This window comes from Ascaphus truei, chromosome 2, assembly GCF_040206685.1.
Source record: "Ascaphus truei isolate aAscTru1 chromosome 2, aAscTru1.hap1, whole genome shotgun sequence".
Taxonomy (NCBI): domain Eukaryota; kingdom Metazoa; phylum Chordata; class Amphibia; order Anura; family Ascaphidae; genus Ascaphus; species Ascaphus truei.
Genome location: NC_134484.1, coordinates 154,910,460 through 154,930,954, shown reverse-complemented (window position 1 = coordinate 154,930,954; position 20,495 = coordinate 154,910,460). Strand labels below are relative to the sequence as shown.

Sequence of the window (20,495 nt, the reverse complement as noted above, 5' to 3'; positions counted from 1 at the left end):
AAGGGGAGAGAGAGAGAGAGAGAGAGGACAGAGAGAGAGAGAGGACAGAGAGAGAGAGAGAGAGAGAGAGAGAGAGAGAGAGAGAGAGAGGACAGAGAGAGAGAGAGAGAGAGAGAGAGAGAGAGGACAGAGAGAGAGCACAGAGAGAGAGAGAGGACAGAGAGAGAGAGGACAGAGAGAGAGATAGAGGACAGAGAGAGAGAAGACAGAGAGAGAGGGAGAGGGAGGGGAGAGAGGGAGAGAGGGAGAGGGAGAGAGGGACAGAGGGAGAGAGAGAGAGAGAGAGAGAGAGAGAGAGAGAGAGAGAGAGAGAGAATGAAATGAGGTGATGGTCAGAGAGAGGAAAGAGGGAAATGGAGAAATCAGAGAGAGAAAAGTTTTTAGTGAAACCAGGTCTAGGTAGTGGCCATCCTTGTAGGTGCAGCCCACTGTTGAAGGCAAAAAGAAGAGGTTAGAGAGAGAAAGCTGGAAGCCCAAGGGAGAGAGGGGTCATCAATGTGGCAGTTGAAGTCCCCAAGGAGAAGAACAGGGGAGTCTGGGGAGAGAAAGTAAGAGAGCCAGGATTCAAAGTGTGAGAGAAAGGCAGAAGGGGGATGAGTAGAGGTAGGTTGGCGATAGATGACCACCACGTGGACAGGGAGAGGAAAAACAAATCTCCTTTGAAATCCAGGAGTCCTTATCACTTTTTAACACTACAGAATTAAAAGAAGGACATGGCACAATCATTTACAGTACTACAAGCACGCCACCAGCACCATTTATACCATGGGAGGCCCCACCCCCTGGGAGTCCCCACCCCCCTGGAGAATCTCCCTGCTGGGGAGATGATGAGAACCCCGGAAAGAGCACAGGTACCACAGGAGGACAGCATCCTCCCAGAGCATTTAACTTCACCAGCTGACAGAAGCACACCTGCTGCACACAGAAGTGTACCCCTGCAAAGGCAACCAGCAAAGCGGCTCATCCGGTCCCTGACATCACGCTTATCGACCTCCCACTGGACACCCTTGAAAGATGTTTTGCAGGTTTAGCATCAGGACGAGGCCAACACTATATTTGTGCAAGAAAGACATCCCGCGACACTGGAGACATCCCGCGATGAAGTGAGTAAAGACACTGATTGGCACTGAGTTTGAAGCAGGGGTGCCTGGTTCAATTCCCGGTGTCGTCTCCTTGTGACCTTGGGCAAGTCACTTTATCTCCCTGTGCCTCAGGCACTAAAAAAAAAAAAAACATAGATTGTAAGCTCTACGGGGCAGGGACCTGTGCCTGCAAAATGTCTCTGTAAAGCGCTGCGTACAATTAACAGCGCTATACAAGAACATGCTATTATTATTATTATTATTATTATTATGTACAGTACTGTAATTTATGCATTTATAGTTTTTTATTTTCACAGCACACTATTACAGAAGGTGCGATTATTAATATTGAATATTGTCTCTTTCTTTACAGACCAAGACGTCCAAGAAAAGCCAGCCAGTTCCAAGAAGACAAGAAGAAAAATAAAAGAAGATTGTAAATTTGGAAGAAGAGACAACTTTGTTTTTGCGCATCATTCATTTTTACTTTATTAGCGTTTATGAAGCGTTTGTTCAAGTTTTTACTCTTTACATTTAAATTAAATAGAATTACAGTAGTACAGACATAAAGTACTAATCTCATTTAAATATATATAAATCTCGTTTAAAATATCTTATTCCTCTTCCCCTATCATCAGACATACAATGTGCAAAAGTCTAGTAGCCAAATATGGCTAAAAGTGCTTTTGCTTTGCCCATTTGTGTTGAAAAATATAAATACACAATAAAATAAAATGTACATTACAATACACAGAAGGCAATAAATCCATTGATTGCCACTGGTAACCTATGCCACCCATGGGGGCACAGATAACCACATTGGCAGGGAATGGGCAAAAAAAAGAAATGCTATGGCACGCATATGCGCTTCAACCAGGTTCCATATTGACATGCATGTGCAGAAATCCTATGACAAGCATATATGATTCAAACAGGTTCCTTAGTGACACGCATGCGCAGAAATGCCATGACATGCATATGCGTTTCAAGCAGGTTCGATAGTGACTCACATGCACAGAAATGCTATGACATGCATATGCATTTCAACCAGGCTCCACAGCCAGCGACACGCATGCACAGCTCACTGCTACTGTATGTGTGTCATAAGGGACCAGACTGTTTAACACCTTTTACCACCAGGATCACTATCACCAGACAGGACACAATAATTGAATAAACGAAAATGTATTTTGACAAGCCAGCAAACACACAAAATATACAATCCCAATATACACTCACCAACTGGGGGTCTGGGGGGGAAGTCTCAAGCCTCAACTTAGTGCAGGAGCCTGCTTCAGAAGGCCTATCTTGTCCGCTTCACATCCCTTGCTTCTCTGGTGCTTCTCCGCTGAGATCAGTGCTATTTTGCACAAAGCACCTTTGAATCTCCTGCCAGCCGAGTCTCTGATCAGCTCCAAAGATGTTCTCCTCTGATCGGGCTTCTCTGGCGCTTCTCCATCCAGTGCAGTGCACCGGATTTGGGGCTTTTCACGCTCATTTTACCCACAATTGGTACTCTGATGGGGCTGTCCCCTTTCATAGACCTTGGTTGCCTATGTTTTACATTTATTTATAAATAAAATGTTTTACCATGAAGTAATACTTAAGAGTTACCTCTCGTTTTCAAGTATGTCCTGGGCAGAGAGTTAAGATGACAAATAATACATGGTTACAAATACAGTTATACTGTATAAGTGAACAGGAACATTATATACAAGACATGGCATGCACAGTTAATAATATATACTGTATCATTGGCGTATGTAACAGTTACAGACCAGATAAAAATTTGAGACATCTTTAGTTTTGAAAGAACTTAGACTGGTGGTGGCTCTGAGAGTCTCCAGTAGATTGTTTCAGTTTTGGGGTGCAAGGTAAGAAAAGGAGGAGCGGTCGGATACTTTGCTGAACCTTGGGACCATGAACAGTCTTTCGGAGTCATATTTCAGATGATAAGTGCTGCATGTGGTAGGGGTTGCGCCTAGACTCAAGTGATGACCAATCTAGTTCTTTGAGCATTTCGCAGTGATGTGTGTTGAAGGTGCATTGGAGAACAAAACGGTATATTGAATTGTAGAGGGTATCAAATGTACTAAGGTGGGGTTGGGGTGCCCATAGTTGATAATGGGCATTAGCATCTGCTGTGCGATACACTTTCCGACCAGTAGACTTAGGGAGGATGTGTTCCTGTAAAGTATACCTACTTTGGCATAGGTTTTGGATGTTAGGGTATCAATGTGCACCCCTAATGTTAAATGGGAGTCACAGCATATGCCCAAGTATTTAAAACTAGTAAAAGGAGTTAGGGTTGTATTTAGTGTTGGTTCTGATCTGGAGCTCAGTCATTGCAAGCTTTAAAAATTTAGCCTTGGTCCCAAATATCATTGTTACAGTCTTGTCAGTGTTTAAAAACAGTTTGTTTTGTGAAATCCAATTTTCAAGTCTCAAAAAGTCAGATTGAAGTATGTGTTCAAGGTCGGAGAGGCTAGGGCTGTGTGCATATAAGATTGTGTCATCTGCATACATGTGTATTGACGCTCCCTTACAAGCTGTTGGAAGATCATTGATGAACCCAGAACATAGCCTTGCAGAACATCACAGGTGATATCCAAGGGGTTGGAGTTAGAGTCTGATATAGGCACATGTTGGGATCTACCTGATAGGTAAGAATTAAACCAGTTTAAAGCATGCTTCCCTATTCCAGAGCACTGGAGTTTGTTTAGCATGGAGCAGGGGCTGCCGACCAATCACAGCGCGGATCATGAGGGTGCTGCCAATCACCAGATGAGGGCTTATGTGGCTGCACCAATGGGAGAGGGGGCAGACTTAAGCACTCAGGACCGCCCCTGGATGACGGGGCTGCTGGAAAGTGGCAAATTTTAAACTTGCCTATGGGGATTGTGCCTGTGGGGCTCAGACCCGGCAATGGCTCCCTTTGAGCATCCCTATATCTCCCGCTGGAAGGTGCCTCCAGGTCAACAGGGAACAAAGGCTCCACACTGCTGAGAGCCCGTCCCCGGACCTGATACTCAGCCCTTCCCTGCTCACCATTTGTCCCAGCACTCAGCCTTCCCATGCCCTTTGTCACGATCCAGCATTTCTATGCAGGCACCTCAGTTAAGTTAATTACTGAAGTCTGCTAGCAGAGAAATGATTACACATAAATCACACTACTGGCTTGCTAAACTCGGGGGGAATACATTTTTACAGGGAATAAAGTGCTTTTACAGATACATACATTTACTACATTCCCTATTCCCCATTTATACAGTTTTCCCCCTTCCAGACGTCAGAGAGTAATTAGCACTTTTCTGGAAGGGGTTTCACAAAACATACAGTATGTATGTATCTGGCCAAAATAAGCCTCACAAAGGTGGCCAATACGCACACTATTGTGGCAGTTAGCGGACCACATCTCTATTATCTGAGGCTGGCTACCCCTACAGTGACAATGTGTGATTATTAATATTGAATATTCTCTTTCTTGACATGCAAAGATTTCCAGGAACCAGCCAGTTCAAAGCAGAAAAATAAAAGAACATTGTACATTTGGAAGAAGAGACTTTGTGTTTTTGTTTTATTCATTTTTACGTTATTATCATGTGCTAATAAAACATTCCTTTCTCTAAAAATACTTTTTGGGGTGTTCACGTTTGTACTCTTTATATTTCAATTAAATACACTTGAAGTACATACAGTTCTTTACATCTGTATCATATCGGAACCGGCGCACATGAACGGGAATAAGTGACTGGTTGCATTGCAAGTGGCGTAGAACCGGCATTTTCATCTGTATAGACCTCAAAAACTACATTTATTTAGTAAAATACCATGTACTTTTGAGTACTTGCTGTTAATTATCATACAACATTTTACAGATTTATAAAGACAAATACATTTTTGATTGAATATTCAAATGAACAGAAACATATTGTATATTAGGAGGATTTAATGTGTACACTGCTATTTACTTGTAAGCATGCATTCTTTAATTTAAATAGTTATTTTCTTTATTTTCAGTGCTATATGGGTGAGGTTACTTGTTTCTCATCACCTGGACGCATGAACTATTATGAAGGCACCATAATAGTTGCCATAACAACCTGTAGATATATAATGCAGCATGTTTGCAGAGCACCAACGCAAATAAAGCTCTGTACTGTACTTAAGATAAATGCCCCTTGGGTCTAAATGACTTAACACATGTGACTGTCCAGTTAGTGAATATTGTGAGTTACAGAGCATCCATTCCATGATTTAGAAAGCTGGATATAGCTAGGCAACATTTTGTAACTTCATCTGGAAACTTATATAAAAGCGATTGTACAGTAAGCTCTTCTTTTCCTAAATGTCACTTTTTTGTCACTTTTTTTGACACATCATGATGATGTGTTATTTGTATTATTTGTTATTTACATTATATGATTGTCACATGTATTACTGCTGTGAAGCGCTATGTACATTAATGGCGCTATATAAATAAAGACATACATACATAGATGAAGACTGCTGTGCATCTTGTACATTTTAACCCAGGAAGACACATTATTGTATATGCAACATTAGATCAGGTGGTGCACAAACTTCCTGCACTGCGCCCCACTGCATGCTCTCCCCCTGTGTCGTGCCAAACCCCCGTACCTCTAATGCAGCGTCATTATACATTAGACCCTGCGGGTCATTTGAATTGAGTTGCCATGAAGACACGTGGACTGAAGCCGGCTAAGTGAGCCACGCCCCCCCAAAAAGTCCCCCCAGTGTGCGCACATCTGCCTTAGATCCTACAGTGTCTGAAAAAGGGTGGTTAATCCCTTCATTGTGAATTGAATTGTGATGAGACTACTTTGCTGATTTGGCTGTATGACAATTAGGGGTACAAGATACTTTATTATGTTTTATTTATTTTATTAGTTTAATTAAAAGTTGTTTTAACACTCAAGTATCCCAGTAAACTTCCTATATTCATGGAATGGGACATTTGGTCATGGCCATCTCTCCGTAGCCAAGTCCCTGCCAGCGCTAAGCCGCAGAAGGACTCTCCGTCACAGCCGCTCCACCCTTGGACCCTCCGCTGCTGGCTGCTTCTACAATAGGGTAAGTTTTAGGGAAGGGGATTCACTTTTGGGGCTTTAATGGTTAGGGGGTTAACTTTAGGGTTTTAGCGGTTAGGGTAGGAGACTACCTTTAAGGGTTTTAGCTGTTAGGGTAGGGGGCTAACTTTATGGTTTTTGCCATTAGGGTAAGGGGTTTTAGGGTAAGGGGTTAAGGTTTTTAAGGTAGGGGTTAGTGTTTAAGATTAGGGGATTTCATGGCCGACGGCTGAGTGTCCCTGCCGCAAGGTGATGCAGCAAAACACCGGTGGAGATTTAGTCGCGGCAAACCGGTCAAAAATAAACGTCCTTGGGGCCTATGCAGAGAGCAGCACTATTTCAAAACTCGCCATTTTTTGGAGAAAATCGCGTAGAAAACAGCAGAAAATGGCGAGTTACGAAAAACGCGCCAATTTTTTTTTTATATTTCTAAAACTCGCCTCGCGGCTGGCGAGAACCTCCATCTCGCCAGTTTTAAAAATATCCTTATGCAGAGAGGTGCGAACGGCATCTAGCGGCTGTTCGCGCCAATGTTCGCGATTGTCTCCTTTTTGCCTCGCCAGGAAAAGTTGGCAAGAAGCTGCCGCTCGCGGCCATAGCAAAGAAAAAAAAAAGGTGCAAATATTTTTTAACACATTTCTGCAGCGCGCATCTCGCCAATTTAAACTCGCCACACGCATTCATGTTAAACATAGCAGAATTCGCACATTTCTGCATATGGAGAATAAAACTCTCCAAAAAAGCTACTTTTTATTAAACTCGCCAATTTTAAAATTCGCTGCTCTCTGCATAGGCCCCCTTGATTGCTAGATTCATATCCCCAGAGTGCAGAAACTTCAAAGGGAAGACTATTTTTTTATATTGCAGTTCTGCATTTATTTTTCCTTTTCTGAACCTCCTAACTACAGACTAGGATCTACGGGGGACTGGCTTAATAGATTGGTGGGAGGATATCTTTGAGAGGAGATTTTCTTGTTTATATACAGACAAATAATGTGTTTCAGTTTCAACGGTCAAAGTGATATAAGAGCCACTATTGCCATTTTGTTTATTGAATTTAAACTATTCTTGTTATTAATATCCTCAATTGTTTCAATCCCCTTAGTGTGTTTTTTTCTGTGAGCGCATAAGGGCTGGAAGCAACACCTAACTGGGAGGCAATAATTATCTGGAGCATATAATGTATATGCTATTTAATTCCTCAGTAAGAGGCCAAATTAAAAAATATGTTTCAATAAATGGAATGGCTTAGTCAACATAATAGAAGGAAGACCCTCTGGTACAGATTATTGACAGCTTATGTTGGAAGACTTGTTTTGGGACTGAAGAGCAGAGTATTAATTTCTACTGTATATTAAAGCAAAAAAAAGAAAAAAACATTAATCAGTTTACCTACAGTAACATATGTATTTTGAAGCTGCAACCGTTTTTACTCAAATATATACAGTAGCTACACTTGTGTATTGTGATTAATGATGTCATTAACAGATGCAAATAACATACACTTGTTATTAAATACCTACAGTAGATCACATTATTTTTAAATGTAATTTGTAGCATACAGACAGTTATCATACAGACTTATTCTTGTGTTTTGTTCCGTTTATACAAATGACAATACTCGTAGGCACAAAGGTAATGTGTCTTTCAATGTAAGGCACATAGCTGCTTCTGCTGGAGTGGGTCAGAGCAACATAATGGTAACACCCATGTTCAAAATGAACATTTTTCTTCCAGATTAAGCAGTCAAATTTTCCCTGACCTTCTCCCATCTTTGTTAGAGGTATTACTGTATGGACGCTGTTGGAATCATTACAAACAGGAGGTAAAATACAACAGTGAAAGAGTACCGTAGCCAGGGGCGGGCTGGCAAAGGGAACGGGAATTGCCGTCGTATTTCCAAGAATGCGAGCAGCTTGACTTACATCCTTTGTATGTAAACCCCTCCTATTTATCCTTGCAACTGGACTGTTCAAATAAAGTTGCAGAAAAGTTCCTGGCACCCCTGTTTAATTCTTGCTCACCAAAACAGCCCTGTGTGGACCATCAGCCCCTGAAAAATAAGGTTAAAGAAACGCTGTGCATCACCTACACCCATGGCCCAGTACTAGAGTTACACCATTTCACACCTCATGATCCCCCTCTATTCCCCCCCCCCTCTTTCCATTAATTTCTCTACTGTCCGCATCACTCCCTCTTCCTCACTCGGCCCTTCTCACTCTCCACCCCTCCCACCTTGCATGTCTTTCTCTCCCCTGCATTTAACTCTCACTCCCTCTTTTCCTCACTCACTCCCTCCCTCACCCCATCTCTCGTCTCACTCACCCCCACCTAATGTCAAATACTCCACTCTCACACTCAATCCCCCCCACAAATACATACCAAAACACCCCACCCCCTAAATACACTCACCACCAATACATAATAAAAAAGACACCCACCCCCAATACATATAAAAATACCTCTACCCCCAATACATATAAAACTTCCTGACCCCCCCAAATACATAAAAAAATACCCCAACCCCAATGCATATTAAATATACCTACCCCCTCCAATATATATAAAAATATACCCCCAATACATATACAAACACACCCACCCCCTCCAATACATATAAAAATACGCCCACCCAAAACATATAAAGATATATCCACCCCCAATACATATAAGAATACAAATACATATAAAAATACACCCCCATCCCCCAATACATATAAAAATACATCCACCCAAACAATACATATAAAAATACACCTACCTCCCCCAATACATATAAAAATACACTAACCCAACATACAATATATATAAAAATACACCACCCCCAATACATATAAAAATACACACCCCACCCCCAACATATATAAAAATACACCTACACCTCAATACATATAAAAATACACTCACGCGCCCCCAATATATAAAAATACCTCCATCCCCCAATACACAAAAAAAAACAATACAAATAATAAAAACCCCACCTGCCCCAATACATATAAAATACCCCCACCCCATACATATAATACCCCCCACCACCCCCAATACATATAATACCACCACTTCCCCAAACATATACAATTTATACCCAACCCCCAATACATATTAAAATAAACCCACCCACCAATACATAAATATATATAAAAAAAACAGGCTTAACTTAGGGATGGTCTCAGGCTGGGCCCTGTGGCTACGGGTGACTCAGCCGGCCGATTCTGCAAGTTGGGCCTGAACTCTGGCCAGGCTTGGTTGCTGGTCCTCTCGCAGCTGGGTCACGGGTCTCCCTCAGCTTCAGGCCTCTCCCTCACTCTGTCCCACGCCGAGGTTCCGAGGTAGCATGCAGAGGGCCTCCCTCTCATGCCAGTGCACACTGGAAGCTGAGGCCCAGCTTATTTCAAGTGTGCTGATGTCAGAGAGGCCCGTCACGTGCCAGTGTTGGAAGCTCGGTGTGGAACAGAGTGAGTGAGAGGCTTGCAGCTGCGGGTGTGCCGCAGCCTGGTGGCGTGAGCATCGGCGTGCGGGCACAACTTGTAGTGCCAGCCGGGTCCCCCGCAGCCACTGGGCCTGGGACACCTATCCCCCCTGTTGGTGGCCCTGCCTACACCACTATAGAGACATGGGGACAGTTTAGTGTCGCTCTCTTCTGTTAACCAGGGGAAGAGGTTACATATGCTTTAGATATCTGTTATTAAATGTTCACATCAACCATTATATCATCATCATCATCATCATCCCTTGACGATTCAAAGCTGGATCAAGGACTTCCCTGCTGATCTTCCAGGTATTGAGGTCGCAAAAGATCAAATGACAGAGCACAAACAGGCACAGTGAATAATACAGTATGTGCAGCACAATTAATGTGTTAAGCACAGATGGTGCTCAAAACAGTGAATGATGACCTACTCACTGTCAGAGCAGTTGGGAAAACTCATCACATGAGCTGCATCAGGCAAATTAGGAATATCCTTTCCCTACATTAATTTATTCTTGCATATCTATGGCACTTGAGTGTCACATGTATTAGAATTATTAGTTCTTTTTGTGCTCATTTTTATGCTATTTACTCTGGTAGCAAGCCTCTCTTTGCCACGTTGCAACCATTATATATACACATTATTATGTATTTATGTGCTTTGCTATGTAAAAGAACAATAAGCGCGACAAAAATCTAATTTCAAACTAACGAATATATAACAAATGTGAATTAATACACAATTAATTATACCGGAGGAGGTACTATCAGTAAATAGCTTTCCCTGTTTTAATGCTGCCACTTAGGTCCACGACTACACAAAAGCCGAGAGGATTAGAACAACGTAAATGACCTAGGTGCAGAGAAAAAGAAAAAGGGGATGGGGAAACAAAACATAGAGTAGTATCTCTGTAATGGGTCTTCAAAATAGATGAGAAATGCACTTACAACTGATTACAGTAGATGAATTAGGACTTTTCTCCAGTACAACTGGAACTTGATCTTTCATATGGATCCAGAGACCAAGGTTTTAGTGTTCTCCAAAGAACACAGCAGTGGTAAGATAACCAAATCTTTCTCCGCACACACTGGGACCAAATTGTGATTCAGGAACCAAGAATATTCTTCAACTCAATCGGCTTGTAATAGGAAAATCAGATGATGACTTCATAAACCAATGTAGATCAGAAATTAGTAATGGGCATAGATAGTAGATTTGTATTTATTAAAACTATATAGAGCCTGAATAATGTCAGGACAAATAAAAATGCAAAAATATGCAACCAATTGGAAAAATCTGTAATGGATCAATTAGGCTATTAGTGCAGTGTATGCCAAGCCCAAATAGTTTTGCTATCAGTGTCCCTTGAGAACTATATCTCAGCTCGTGTGTAGGTAAGGTGAAAGAACATCCCATATGAGCGTGGTGTCTCCGCCAACAAGTGTCTTTCAAATTATACTCCTTACCCCCTGCAATGACACTCTTGTGGGTGGTGGAACAGGAGCAGTATGTCCCTGTACCAGACGGTACACAACTGGCTTCTCCCCGGCTTCTCCTCTCAAACTCACCGCTTCCGGGTCACGTGGGGTGGTCGCGTCTCGCGAGATCTTGATTGCAGTTTTCACGATCAGACTCCACTGCACACCACACCACGCTCAAAGGGCTCTCAGGGCTTTCCTATCAGCATGAAACTTTAGCATTGCACTGGCTAAAATGTCATGGATTCACCACTGATGATCCTCTCCTACAGAAATCACGCGTTTCAACTTACGTCTTCGTCAGGGGACGCTAATACACTATCTTTCCCTACCTCCTTATGTAGGCACCTCCTCCCTTACATTGGTTAAACAATAAAAATGTCATCACAGTTGTTACAAAATGTATTACTTGGTGATCCATAAAAGTGCAAATAGTCCTATAAGTCCTAAACAGCAATCCAACAATAGATACACCTGGAGACTAAAGTATAGAATAGACATACTGATTTCCTAAATCGAACAATGGACTACAAAATGTATGAGAAATACTTGAGAAATACTTAAATCGAACAATTGATCCATAAAGGTGAAAATAGCCCTATAGGGGATCTGAGTCTAAACACTCAATCCAATAATAGTTTCCTGGAACCAGGGTCACGAATGGTGTATGAATAGTTCCAGTAAGCTTAACTCATGCCTTCCCTCTTTCAAAGCACAAGTCCTTTTGTCTTTCTTAATTTTATTGAAGGAAAATCACAAGAAGAAAGGTGCTTGCAGATGTAGTGTGGGTAGAGAGTGCTTCACTATCTGAAGTGCAGTGTATCAAGGAGAAGGCAGTGTAAAACAGAAAGGCCTCACTGGGGTAAATAGCAGGCAGGTACTCACTCAGAGTCCAGGGTGAAAAGGAAGTGAGGAGCAAGGGTCACACTAGAAGAGAAGTGAGACTATACTAACTGTCAGCAAGGACAGGGGGGTAGGAATAGCCCATTCTCAGCTAGGAGAATAGGAGATGCAGGCAACCAACACAGGCTGTGTAAACAACATGTAACAATAATGTTGCCTTTTCACATGCAGCTAGCTGCTGGGACAGGAAAAGTAACAGGCAGCTAAACTAGGGAGAAATGAATCCCATAAGCTGTAAAGGGAGACAGAGAATATGGAATCTAGTTCCAGGACAAATAGATACAGCTGGAGACTAAAGTATAGAATAAACAATTACTAAATACCATCTGTCATTTCCATTATTTCTAGCTGGGTTTTGTTGTTCTAGCATTTAGATCTATACAGTTATAAACTTATTACAATCATGTTTTATAGGGTTATGAGTGCACACAATTTGCTGCTGACACACTATCCCCATCTGGATCTGGTGATAGTCAGCGTTGTTATATATCCTTGCCTTTCCGCTAGTACACCACCCCTACTCTTCTCCTATTTCGGAGTGCTGGTATCCACTTCTTCTACAGTTCTAGTACCTCTTTCGTAAATTTCCCAAAAGAGACAGGTCACATAAAAGTTGCAGGCCTTAAACTCTTAAATAGCACAAAATGACATAAAACATGATTACGTGTGAATATCAATTTTTTTTTAAAGTAGTGGGGCACTGCAGTTTATAAAATATTCTGATTTATGAATATATATTTAAAGTTTATCATTGACTAGTACCAATAATTAGATTTGGTCACCTGTACCACAGTGTTGGTTTTATATATCTGAAACAACCTCTTAGTCCACTGACGGCTGGTAGGAGGGAGGAAACAATGAACTGGTGTTAATTACGAGAGGTATCCCTCAATGTATTACTTCCTGGTAAAACATTTTTATAAATTACATGCCAGGGATGGCCTAAAACATTGTTTCAGATATATGGGACTTGCACAGTGCTGCAACTGATAATCTAATTATTGGAATTTTTCATTGATAAACTGTAAAACATGTATTAATAAAAGCAGAAGATTTTATAAACTGCAGTGCCCTGCTACTCCCTTTTTCTTTTTGTACAAAATTATTGGTTTGTCATCGAGAGGAGAAGTTGAAGCACTAATTGTCACCACTCAAGATAGAGTTTTTATAATGAATATACATAATGTCGCATGTCCTTTTCTTTTTTCGAATTTAATGCTAAAGGGTCCAATTAGTGCTTAGCATGACAATTGAGAAACCGGTCTGCAACCAAAGTGTGACCATGGCCTTGTCCTAACTAGTTTTGATCTACTCAAATCTTAGGTCGTTTTATAATGCAAGTACCGTTAAGATTGTGTTCACTGCTCTGATAGCTGCAGATGTGATGTTCTGGGGAATCAAGCAAAAAAGTGGTCATTTATTGGACAACCTAAGAACCAGCCTCAGCCTTTGTGATGTCTAATGGGCATTGATTAAGGGCCATATTTACTAAGCAGTTGTCTGTCATAGGAACCTTTTGGGCACCAAGTTAATGGGCTGAAGGAAGGAGTCTTACTGTATGGCAATAGATTACTTAGTAAATAAAGGCTTAAAAATGAAGATTCTTTTATAGTGTTAAAATAGATTTTAAAATGTTGCTAGGTAGGGTCAGTAATTATACAGTTTACATGGATTACAAGAAGGTACATTAGATAAATATCAAAACAATGTGTAACCAGTTATATTACAGATGTTTGTTTATTTCTATTAATTTTATTAATAAGATGTACAGCTGCAGAAAATTTGAAAATCAGTGGTTTTACTTACATCAAGGGAAAAAAAAACAACAACCCAATTGTACAATTGGTGAGATCGCTCAATACATCACTAACTTGATTTTTTTCATTCTGGTTAACATTATAAATTAATTTTCTGCAGTGAAATATCTCCTAGTAAATGGTGTTTAGAGTACCACTTCATAATGCAAATTAAACAGAAAGGCACAACAGTGACTAACAATTATTTTACATAATTAAAAACATTTATCTTGTTATTCTGTTAATTATAGATTCATTCCTGTTGAGACATGGAAATAACCTGCCTTTACTACTTTAAATTATTGCTATCCTGGTATAAAAACAATTAGGAAAAAAAAAAACTAGAAGCATATTTAGTAGGATTCATTAAAAGAACATATCATCAAGAAGTTGATGTATTTTACCACTAAAATAATGTCCAATTCAGCAATATTGTAATGACCACAGGAATCCATCATTTAGTTATACATTTAATGAGCTGGATTTCTACTTCACTGATTTGCAGAAACAGAAGTTATTTTTCATATTACCTCCTTGTTAGGGGAATATAGTATTTTTACTGTACTTGTCAAACAAATTAGATATTTTAATAAATTGATTAAAAATATAGCACTACTTCATTAGCAACACTGCATATGAAATAATGAATGCCAGAGATGTTACCTAATGTCAACAATTTGGTCGAGGTGAGACTTTTTTTTAAATTAATAGTAATTCTCTGACAAATCATACAGTGTAGAGTTTCCCAAGTGTGGTCTGTAACTCTTAGTTAAACCTTAGATTAATTGTATCATCAAGGGACTAGTTAACCAAAAGACAGTAATGAAAAAATTGTACGTACTGTAGCAGGGCTGCCAACAGGGGGGGGCAGAAGGTACTGGTGTCCGGTGCCCCATGAGTCAGGCCTCCCTCAATAAATCCCGTTGCCCTGTCACCATGTTGTGACAGGATTTAGCACGGTCGCAATCAGCTAGGCAGCTTCTCTGCAAAGAGAAAAAAAACCTCCCCCCTCTCCTGATTGGCTGGCGCGTGCTGGCATTCTGCCAGGATTTTTTGGGCCCACAGCAAGCTCTATATGAGCTTGCAAAGCGAGGCCCGCCTCTTCCTGCATGGAGCAAGTAAGGTATCTACTGCTCCATGCCTCCCTTGCCCCCATGCCCCCCTGCTCCGATTCCCCCCCTGCTCCGATTTCCCACCCCTGCTCCGATTCCCCCCCTGTTCTGATTCCCCCTGCTCTGAATTCCCCCCTGTTCCAATTCCCCCCGTTCCGATTCCCCTGTTTCTTATTCCCCCCCTGTTCCGATTCACCCCCCCTGTTCTGATCCCCCCTGCTCTGATTTCCCTGTGTGTATGTGAGAGTGTCTGAGTGTGTGTGTGTTTGAGAGAGTGTGTGTGTGTGTGTGTGTGTGTGTGTGTGTGTGTGTGTGTGTGTGTGTGTGTGTGTGTGTGTGTGTGTGTGTGTGTGTGTGTGTGTGTGTGTGTGTGTGTGTGAGAGTGTGTGTCTGAGTGTGTGAGAGAGTGTGTGTGTGATTTCCCCCCGCTCCGATTCCTCCCCCCCTTACTCCCCGTGTGTATGGGAGAGTGTATGTGACAGTGTATGTGATAGTGTCTGAGAGAGTGTCTGAGTGTGTGTGTGTGTGAGTGAGTGTGTATGAGAGAGTGTCTGAGAGAGTGTCTGAGTGTGTGTGTGTGAGTGAGTGTGTATGAGAGAGTGTCTGAGAGAGTGTGTGAGTGTGTGATTTCCCCCCCGCTCTGATTTTCCCCCATGTGTGTGTGAGTGTCTGTGAGAGTGTCTGTGAGAGTGTCTGAGAGAGTGTCTGAGAGAGTGTCTGAGAAAGAGAGAATGTGAGTGTCTGAGAGAGTGTCTGAGAGAGTGTCTGAGAGAGTGTATGTGAGAGTGTCTGTGAGAGTGAGTTTCTGAGAGTGTCTGAGAGAGTGTGAGAGTGTATGTGAGAGAGAGAGAGTATGTGAGAGTGTCTGAGAGAGTATCTGAGAGAGTGTGAGAGTGTCTGAGAGAGTGTCTGAGAGTATGTGAGTGTCTGAGAGAGTATCAGAGAGTGTATGTGAGAGTGTATGTGAGAGTGTATGTGAGTGTATGTGAGAGAGTGTGAGAGTGTATGTGAGAGAGAGTGTCTGAGAGAGTCTGAGAGAGTGTATGTGTGATTGTCTGAGAGTGTCTGAGAGTGTCTGAGAGTGTATGTGAGTGTCTGAGATAGTCTGAGAGAGTGTATGTGTGATTGTCTGAGAGAGTGTCTGAGAGAGTGTATGTGAGATTATCTGAGAGAGTGTGTGTGAGTGTGTGATTCTCCACCTGCCCCGATTCCCCCCTGTGTGTGTGAGAGTGTGTGAGTGTCTGAGAGAATGTATGTGAGAGTGTCTGAGTGTCTGAGAGAGTGTGAGAGTGTATGTGAGAGAGTGTCTGAGAGAATGTGAGAGTGCATGTGTGAGTGTCTGAGGGTGTCTGAGAGAGTGAGAGAGTGTGAGAGTGTATGTGAGAGAGTGTCTGAGAGAGTGTCTGTGAGTGTGTCTGTGAGTGTGTCTGAGAGTGTGTCTGAGAGTGTGTGTCTGAGTGTGTGTGTCTGAGTGTGTGAGAGTGTGTATGTTAGAGAGTATGTAAGAGAGTATGAGAGTATGTGAGAGTGTCTGTAAGTGTCTGTAAGAGTGTCTGAGAGAGTGTCTGTAAGAGTATCTGAGAGAGTGTCTGAGAGAGTATCTGAGAGTGTGTGTGTGTGTGTGTGTGTGTGTGTGTGTGTGTGTGTGTGTGTGTGTGTGTGTGTCTGAGAGTGTGTGTCTGAGTTTGTGTGTGTCTGAGACAGTGTGAGAGAGAATAGTGACACCAACCCACAGTCAGTCATAGTCACCCACCCGTCAGTCAATCCCCCAAGTGTCACCTACCACCCAAGTGTCACCTAAGTGTCAATCACCCACCCAAAAGTCTCCAGCCACCCAAAAGTCACCCACCCACCCAAGTGTCAGTCACCCACCCATCCAAGTGTCAGTCAATCACCCACCCACCCAAGAGTCAGTCAGTCACCCACCCACCCAAATGTCAGTCAGTCACCCACCCACCCCCCACACCCACTCTGTCACCCACTCTCTCTCTCTGTCTCTCTGTCACCCACACTCTCTCTGTCTTATCTTAATTGCCCTATACCTACACCGAAATAACCTTTACTGCTTTCTTCCAGATCTGACTCTCAAGCTTCACACAGGAGATATCGGAATCCCCCCTAACCCAGAAGACAGGTAGGGAACATCCCAGGCCCATACTGAATCCCCCCCAGGCCTTTTGTCACATAGGATGTAGCATTGGGTATCTTTGTATTTTGTTGAAAATATTATAATTAACAGATTGCATTGTAATGTTTTTATATTAACAAGAAAACAGTTGCGTGCTAAAAAATCTTTTTACACGGTAGGTGAGCTATGAGTGGAGGGGGGAGGGGGGCTGCTCCTTTCATTTGTCCTGGGCCCCATGATTTCTGTTGCGGCCCTGTACTGTAGCAATATACAGCATGCTCTTTTTAAGCTTATTTTTTATTAAAACTTTAATCATAAAATATGTGGTTTTATGCTTTGTTCAGCAGATGTATCTTAAACACCATTTAGTTGTCATCACCACCTTTTTGGTTATCTATCCTTCTATTTTTTAATATAGCCTAGTAGCCAATTAATGGAAAAATTAAGTATAACTTTGCTTCTTTAATATTTTTGCTTGTTTTAAGACACAGATACAGTATATACGTATACAATTAGTACATTATGAGCCAGAAATACTTAACAGTACTATGCCATAAAACGCCTTCTGATGCTAGAAGACAATTCTAGATGGTGTAGTACAGCTGAGTAATTTTGGCTCTAAATGTCAAGTACGTGCAGTGATGTAATATCATTTATCTATATAATATTTTAGAGATTTTATGTACGGTAAATAAATAAAACTGCATGTAAACATACAATATAAAAAAAAAGTTGTATTGTGTGTCCCCGTCAAACACAAAGTAAATATTTGTGTAAAAAAAGACAATAACAGTGTTACATTGTTTGTTTTTATTTTTTTAGCAAAGTAGGACTGAACGCACACTTCCGTTTAAAATCCTGTACATAAATACTCTAATGAATACATTTTTTTTGCTTAAAATTACAATTGTAGTTACAATTGTCCTAAAGTCCAACAAACACATTTTTTCATACCCACGTCTTTTTATTCATAAACACTAACATTTTTGAGTTGTCAGCTCACTTAACTTCCTCATAAATAATGTTTTGCTCAATTTACAAATACAACGTGAACTTCTAATGTTATTTCCTGAAGGTGCGTTTACAATCAAGGTGGTTTTGAAGCTACAAATAGAGTGAAGCTGGAAAAAGTAAATGTGCAAATAGGGTAGGATACAGCAGAATAAGGCCGCATCCATGGTTGGCGAGACCGCGCGACGGTGCGTGCAGGGTGCACGATCAATAATATGTGCCTCTATGAGGCTGTCTTTAGAGTGCGCTATCGCGTGTGCCCGTCGGAGCTTAAAAGCGCGCGAAATCTGAGTAGACAAGTGAACTGATTTCTCGCGCGACGGTCGGGTCATGTGGGCGGTTCACCCAATGAGGGCAAACCAGCTCCGTGATGTCACGTTCACTCCCCCCGACATGCCTCCTCATCGCGTCTACCCAGGCCACAAATCGCTGCAGCTAAAACGTGGGTGACATAACACGCACGGTTGCAAGTGCGATATCACCGTGGACCCAGCCTTAGTCACAGGAAGCTATGGTGGCATTTACATGCGGAAGCTCTAGGCTACAAAAAGAAGCTGAGAACTTCATTAAGAGGCTTTCGAAGGGGGAGGTCGAGGAAAGTATGCTGATTGTATACAGCATTACCCAAATATCAATATCAGTACAAACTGAGGGTTATTGATGTTTTAAAAAGACTTGTTTGTTCACTTGAGTGTTTATATTTAAAATCTGAAAATCTTTGCTGTGTGATTGGAAAGCCATTGTCGCTATATCTGTGATGATTTTCTCAGTAATGTGCTATGTACTATATAAGGGAGGGTTTATCGGACTTTTTACCTATCAAAACCTTATTGTGTGTCCAGAGATAAAAATGTAAAGTCTGGTGCTCATTTGCTGCTCTGCACGTGTGCATATTACAATAACAATTTACCAGTAGAGAACAAACAATTAAATGGGGGATGAAATAGGAATATAGGGTAGAATAAAACAGAGATTACTGTATGTGCTTATTCCATGTGCCCCAATCACACAGCAATTGGATGGAAACTCATGTTGGGTTGAATGGGATTTTTTTGGTGATCTGTTACTTCCAAGCTCATACAGTAGAACAAAGCCATAGAGTTACAGGGAGAGGAAAAAGTATTATACAGCATAAGACAGTGACAACGTGCAAAAGAGAGAACCAACTATAAGGCCTCCAAATAATATGAAGTCATCTTTCTCATGTTGGATAATACTGTACTTTAATCCCAGACAACATGCAGCTGAACTATACTCCAGCACGGGGAACATGGCTTTGCTGTGTATTGAATATTAAAGAGAGATGTTATACTGTAGTTCTACTTATAGAGGGTTAGCAGAAAACACTATTGAATAACAATGAGAATATGATAGAAAGAGAAGAAAAATTAACAAACAAAATGTAGGAGAGATACAAAGGAGAAAGTAAATAAAGACAGGTCAGCTAATTGCAGCAGTAGAAATCTGCATTTCATACAGAAAACCTTCAATATTCCATTATGTTCCACAATTTCCATGTATTTTACAGTACATGTTTTCATGTTTACAGTATTCCCTACATATGCAGCCCAAAAACATAAATGTGCTGCATTATGACGTTTCATTGAGTATTAAAGCCCACTACTGAATGTACTTTGAAGGACTGATTTCTGCCCTAAACAAGAATCACGTTATTATATTTTTCAGTACTGTATGTAATAGGTGAAGTACTTACCTACTTGCCATTGTGTGAAAAAGAAAGTATACCCTCATTAAATTCTACGGTTTTACATATCAGGACATAATAACAATCATCATTAGCAGGTCTTAAAATTAGGTAAATAAAACCTCAGATGAACAACAACACATGACATATTACACTGTGTCATGATTTATTTAACAAAAATAAAGCCAAAATGGAGAAGCTATGTGTGAAAAACTAAGTACACCCGTACTGCTTCCATAGGAATTAAGATGCTAAGTAGCAGACAGGTGCTACTAACCAAATGCCCTTGATTAATTGATCATCAGCAAGTGTGACCACCTCTTTGAAAGCCGAAGTTTTAGCAGTTTGCTGGTCTGGTGCATTCAGGTGTGTGTTAACACAATGCCAAAGAGGAAAGACATCAGCAATGATCTTAGAGGAGCAAGTGTTGCTGCCCATCAATCTGGGAAGGGTTACAAGGCGAATTTTCAAACAATTTAAAGTCCATCATTCTACAGTGAGAAAGATTATTCAAAGTGGAAAACATTCAAGACAGTTGCCAATCTTCCCAGGAGTGGACGTCCAAGCAAATTCATCCCAGGATCAGACCGTGCAATGCTCAGAGAAATTGCAAAAAAAAAAGTTACATCTCAGACTCTACAGGCCTCAGTTAGCATATTAAATGTTAAAGTTCATGACAGTAGAATTACAAAAAGACTGATCAATTACGGTTTGTTTGGA

At 41.2% G+C, this 20,495-nt stretch overlaps 1 protein-coding gene across 1 annotated transcript in view; it reads right to left on the bottom strand.

Annotated features, from left to right (window-relative positions):
* DOK6 (docking protein 6) overlaps positions 1–20,495 on the bottom strand; it is a 521,007-nt gene that overhangs the window by 141,269 nt on the left and 359,243 nt on the right. The gene's annotated exons all lie outside the window — the stretch shown is intronic.